Here is a 6,670-nt window from a genome sequence, read left to right as displayed (position 1 = left end):
TATATCCTTAAGAGGTATTATGAGTGACTCATCAGTTAAGCACTTTTTGAGATTAGATACATGAAATACATCATGTATTCCTGCCATTTCTTCTGGCAGTTGTAGCTGATAGGCTACAGGTCCTACTCTTTTAATAATCTTGAAGGGTCCAATATACCTGGGACTTAGTTTTCCTCTTTTGATGAATCTTACCACTCCTTTCCAAGGAGACACTTTTAATAATACTTTATCTCCTACCTGAAATTCTAATGGTTTGCGTCTGTTATCAGCGTAGCTCTTTTGTCGATCACGCGCTGCTTTCAGTCGTTCCTTGACTTGAATGATTTTATCAGTTGTTTCTTGTACTATCTCGGGTCCAGATAGTTGCTTTTCCACAATTTCTGCCCAACAGACTGGGGTTCTGCACTTTCGTCCATAAAGTGCTTCGAATGGTGCAACATTGATACTTGTGTGATAACTGTTATTATAAGAAAATTCTATTAAAGGTAAGTGTTCGTCCTAGTTACCTCCGAAATCAATTACACAAGCTCTAAGCATGTCTTCCATCGTCTGGATTGTCCTTTCGCTTTGCCCGTCTGTTTGAGGATGATAAGCTGTGCTTAAATTCAACTTGGTTCCCATTGCTTTTTGGAAACTTGACCAAAAATGAGAAGTAAAACGGCTATCTCTATCGGAAACAATTGATAAAGGAATGCCATGTAAAGAAACGATTTCATTTACATACAATTTGGCTAATTGTTCCATACTAAAGGTTTCTTTCATTGGTAAGAAATGAGCTGACTTGGTTAACCTATCTACAATCACCCAGATTGTATCCTTACCTTTTCTTGTTTTGGGTAATTTGGTAACAAAATCCATTGTTATCAATTCCCATTTCCAAACTGGCATTTCTAATTGTTGCAACAAACCTGAGGGTTTCTGATGTTCAGCTTTAACTTGTGAGCAAGTTAGACATTTAGAAACATAAGCTGCTACATCCTTTTTCATTCCTATCCACCAGAAATTTTTCCTTAAATCCTGGTACATTTTATCACTTCCTGGATGCATCGTATATTTAGATTTATGAGCTTCTTCTAATATACGGTGACGTAAATTTCCTAATTTAGGTATCCACATTCTCTTTTTATGGAACCTCCAAATTCCATCTGTTCCTTGTTCTAATTCCTTAATCATTCCTTTTAATTTTTCAGTATCCTCCTTGATTACTGATTCTTGTGCTTTTCTAATCTGATTGTTTAAATCTACTTGTCGATTTAATTTAAGAGAACGTACCCTTTTTGGCTTTTCGTGATACTTTCGACTTAAAGCATCAGCCACCACATTGGCTTTTCCTGCATGATACTGGATATCACAATCATAATCACTAAGTAACTCCATCCAGCATCTTTGTCTCATATTCAACTCTTTTTGCCCAAAAACATACCTTAAGCTCTTATGATCTGTGAATATGGTAAACTGACTACCATAAAGATAACGTCTCCAAATCTTAAGGGCAAAAATTATAGCTCCTAATTCCAAATCATGGGTTGAATAATTTTCTTCATGACTCTTAAGCTGTCTAGATGCATAAGCTATAACTTTTTGACGTTGCATTAATACACATCCATAACCTAACTTTGAAGCGTCACAAAAGACTACGAAGTCTTCAGTTCCTTCTGGTAACGCTAGTACGGGTGTATGGGTTAATCTTTGCTTAAGAATTCTAAAGGCTTCTTCTTGTTTTGGTCCCCATTCAAACTTAACAGATTTACAGGTTAACTTAGTTAAAGGAATGGCTATTCTAGAAAAATCTCGAATAAATCTTCTACAATAACTGGCCAATCCTAAGAAACTCCTAACCTCGGTTGGTGATTCAGGGGTTTTCCATTTAGTAATTGCCTCGATCTTTGTTGGATCTACATGAATTCCTTCATGATTAACTTAATGTCCGAGAAATTGTACCTGTTCTAACCAAAATTCGCACTTTGAAATTTTAGCATAAAGCTTTTCCTTTCTCAATAAACTTAAAAGTAAGTGCAAGTGCTTTGCATGCTCTTCTTTACTTTTAGAGTAAATTAGAATATCATCTATGAAGACAATTATGAATTTATCCAAATATGGTTTACATATTCGGTTCATCATGTCCATAAATGCTGCTGGGGCATTGGTTAAACCAAATGGCATGACAGTAAATTCATAATGAACATACCTTGTTCTGAATGCGGTTTTAGGAATGTCCTCTTCCTGTACCTTTAATTGATGATATCCTGATCTTAAATCGATTTTAGAGAAAAATCGAGCTCCCTGAAGTTGATCGAACAAATCATCGATCCTCGGTAATGGATACCAATTCTTAATCGTGACTTTGTTCAATTCACGGTAGTCAATGCACATACGCATTGATCCGTCCTTCTTTTTAACAAATAAAATCGGCGCTCCCCATGGCGATGAACTTGGCTGTATGAATCCTTTCTCCAACAATTCGTCTAGTTGTTTCTTCAGTTCTTGCATTTCCGCGGGTGCCAACCGGTAAGGTGCTTTGGCAATTGGTGCTGTTCCTGGTAGCAGGTGAATTCTAAATTCAACTTCTCTGTCTGGCCGTGGCCCTGGAAATTCTTCTGGAAAGACATCTGAAAATTGGGACACTACTGGAATGTCTTTTAACTCTTTTCCTTTAGTGTTAGTGATTATAGAAATCAAATACACTATAGATCCTTTCCTTATATAATTTGCAGTTTTCATCACAGAGATGAATTTAGTGGATCTAGATGGTTTATCTCCTTTAATTGTGATCTTTTCACCTCTTGGTGATTTTACCTGAATTGACTTTTGATCACATAAGATATTGGCTTTATTGGCTATTAACCAATCCATTCCTAACACGACATCAAATCCTACCAGATTCATTGGGTAAAGGTTTGCAATAAATTTTTGATTAAAAATTTCTATTCTTGCTCCTTGCAAGACTTCAGAAATCCTAACGGTTTCTCCATTTGCTGTCTCTACTAGACATTCTTGTGGTAGTTTAGTTAATGATTGATTTAGGAGTTTGCAAAATGAAGTATTAATAAAACTTTGGTTTGCACCAGAGTCAAATAAAACTTTAGCAAAAATATCATTAACTAAAAACGTACCAGCAATAACGTCTGGAATCATCCTAGCTTCGTCTACAGTTAGAACGAATGCTCTAGCATATTTAGTATTCTTGTTGTTTGCAGCTGGAGCCAATTTTGGACAGTTTGTCTTAATATGACCTTTTTCTCCACAGTTGTAACACATTCCATTACTGGTTTTTCTCCTGCAATTTTCTTCCTTGTGTCCTGGCGCATTACAGTAATTGCAGTAAGGAGTGCATCTTCCAGAATGCTTCTTCTTGCAGTTTCTGCAGTATGGTGCAGAGGTAGAACCTACATTCCTACGGTTGGAATTCCCAGAACGGAATTCTTGAGTAAGCCTTTGGGTTATGTTTCTCCTCTGGTCTTCTTCTCTAGTTCTCACTAATTCATCAGTCAAGGTATTGGCTAGTTCTACAGCTTCTTCTATAGTTTGGGGTCTAGCTGCCTTGACTACATGTCTAATTTCTCCAATTAATCCCCAGATGTAACGGGAGATTAATACCGGTTCAGGGGATGCAAGGGTTGGTACTATCCTAGCATATTCAAAGAATGTGGTAGTGTACCCCTTACTGTCTACCCCGATCATTCTAAGATTCAGAAACTTATTTGCTATCTGTTCTTTTTCATTGGGAGGGCAGAATTTACTTTCTACCATATTTTTGAACTCCTCCCATTCCATGTTATAAATCCTATCACTTCCTCTTGACTGGAGGATAGTGTTCCACCATTCTAAGGCTGCGTTTTTAAACAGATTTGAAGCAAACATTATCTTATCTTCTTCAGCACATTTACTTATTTTTAGAACAGCCTCAGTTTTCTCTATCCAGCATAGGGCTGCAATGGGTCCTTCATTGCCCGAGAATTCTATTGGTTTACAGGACCAGAATTCCTTGTAAGAACAACCATATGGCATGGTTCTTCTTCTTTTGGGAATGGGCGCTTGAAGTACGAGTCCATTATTCACGCTGTGTTCTGGTTCACTTGGTCGTTTACTACTATGCTTACTTTTATTATTCGCTTCTTGAACCGTTTGAATAATAAATGGCATTGCATCTATAATTCCTTGTGCCACTATGTGTTGAACGACACTATTATCCATTTGGTTTCCATTGTTATTGTTGTCCGGATTCTCATTAACCACGTTAATGTTACTCTGGTTATCGTTATTCAGATTATCTTGATTTCCCTCGTCGGCCATCTGAATTTTTTTACACAATTACCAAATATTAATATCACAAATAATATTTGAATATAGCCAATCACATGACACGCACTTTTAGCCAAAAGCGTCGAGCATTGCGACTTTTACTCTATTTATATAGTATGCATCATTACACACTAGCACTGAAATTTAAATTACAACACCGACTGAAATGTAAAGCTACAATACTAGTGGTAGGCATCCGTAGTGTTTTTTTTTATAACACATACACACATATATTATTATATTATATTATATTATTATTATTATTACTACTACCATCCTTGCCATCACATTCACTGATATGGATTCATCCAAAAATCCATATTACGCTCATCGTATTTCCATACGAGGCGTTCTCCCACCTGTCGCAATCTCTCACTGCTTTCTAAAATTTCCTCACCGAAGGTCCTAAGTTCTTGGACATTTTCCGCACTCATTGGGGGTGCAGGTTCTAGGACTGGGTTTGGAATCTGTGGTACGGGTTCCTGGTACGGAGGCATAGGGGCCTGGTACGGGTATGGATTCTCTAAAATTTCCCTAACATATGCATCACTAATGTTGTAGGGATCTTGAGGATCTAACCCTGGGAAAACTCCTAAGTTGGGCATTGGCACATTTTCCTGTATTGGGTTTTGTTGCACGTAGTCCCTAACATCGTCCCACCAGGGGTCGTAGTTGTTTGGGTCTAGGGGATTTGGTGCAGGTACCCTAGGTATCTCCTCCGGGTTGTAATCAGGCATTTCTATCTGGTTTTCTACTTCCATGGGTTGGTCAGGATTTTGTGGTTGGGGTGCTAGCATTTGTTCCAGGTTTGGGTCAGCAGCAGTGGTTGCTAAAATATGGATATTAGCGATACCCCTATTGAGCATATGCTGATTATAAGCATCAGTCTCTCTTTTTGCTGCGGCTAACACTCGCTGTTCCTGCAACTTTTTCATTCGTTTCCTACGCTCGTGCGCTCCCCTACTGAACCACCCCCTCTTTTTCTGAGGAAATGGCTCTTCAGATTGAGCCTTAAACACAAAGATTCCTTCTTCTGTATCAGCAGAATACCCCGAGAGGGCAGGCTGAGAAGAGGAGGTGCCTTCGCTCCTAGGCGAACCAGACAGTTGACGATAGGCGTCAGAGGGTCCCTGGTCGCTCATACTGTAAACTAACAAATAGTCAGATAACACATAGCAAGAAAATACAATTATGCACATATTCCCGTAATTTATTTCCTAACACTTTGAATTTTGATGTCAGCAGAACACTTCTGTGGCTGAATCAGTGGCATAGCTCTGATACCACCTTCTGTCACAGCCCCCGATCCCTAGTTCCCGGGAACGGGCGGCCGCGAGCTAGTTTCGGTGGTATCACGTTTATTTATCCAATTTGGCAGCGGAAATTTTCATCAGGACCGTAGTTAGGAAATATTTAATCAGAGTAAACCACCATGTTTTATAACATTAAACATATGGGTAAAACCCAAGTTTTCAATACACACATTTCATAGGAATAAATCCTATTTATTTAATAAAAATATCCATTTTATTCTTAGGTAACTTTACTGCCACTTTTCCAAGCCTTCAGTGCTGTCCAGCTGGCTTCTATTTGGCTTTCACATTTTGTTACCTGAAACGCGTTTTAAAAACATTTTGTCAGTGGGAAATACTGGGGAGTGAGTCCCAGTTTAATCAGGTTTAAATAAAATTCACAGTGAACAGTATTGAGGGCGATCCCGCAATTACATTTGTTTCCAAGTTATATCAATTATCACCCGTTGGTACTGTCGAAACCCGACTTGTGGAAATGTTACTCCTTAACCAGGTTGTAACCAATTTTGTATACAAAACCCCAACATACCCATGATAATTGTATTCTTACAAATACTCAATAACTGTCATTCGCATAGAAAGGTATTTAAGGTTTTGTAAAAACAGTTAACAAAAAGTGGATCAACTCACATTGCTGTCTTAGGTTATTCTTTAGAGTTTCCTGGTGAATATCTATAAATTACACAAATGCACGTGTGTTAGTATAATAACCCATTTTAACATTAGAAATACCCTCCCCGAGACGGCATTCCAACGACTACGTCGGGCAGAACCACGACAGCCGTTACGGAACCCTAGATCAATCGGGCAGCGTATCTAATACGTCTCCAGGGGTTATAATACTTACATCGTAGCAGAACCTCGCTATTTTAGGGGGTATAATGCCCGGGTATAATAACACTACTACAGAAATTTAGAAAGAAAGAAAGAAATTGAACGAGCAGACTGAAGGCCCGTTGCGTTCTATTTATAGTGCTGAAATCGGACTTCCAGGCGGCCCGCGTAAAGTAAGGCTAAGCCTTACGCGGCCCGCGTCAACATGCGGTCAAGGTATA

Source organism: Helianthus annuus, chromosome 9 (assembly GCF_002127325.2).
Source record: "Helianthus annuus cultivar XRQ/B chromosome 9, HanXRQr2.0-SUNRISE, whole genome shotgun sequence".
NCBI lineage: Eukaryota > Viridiplantae > Streptophyta > Magnoliopsida > Asterales > Asteraceae > Helianthus > Helianthus annuus.
The sequence above is the reverse complement of the archived record's forward strand: the minus strand, read 5'-3'. Positions refer to the sequence as shown.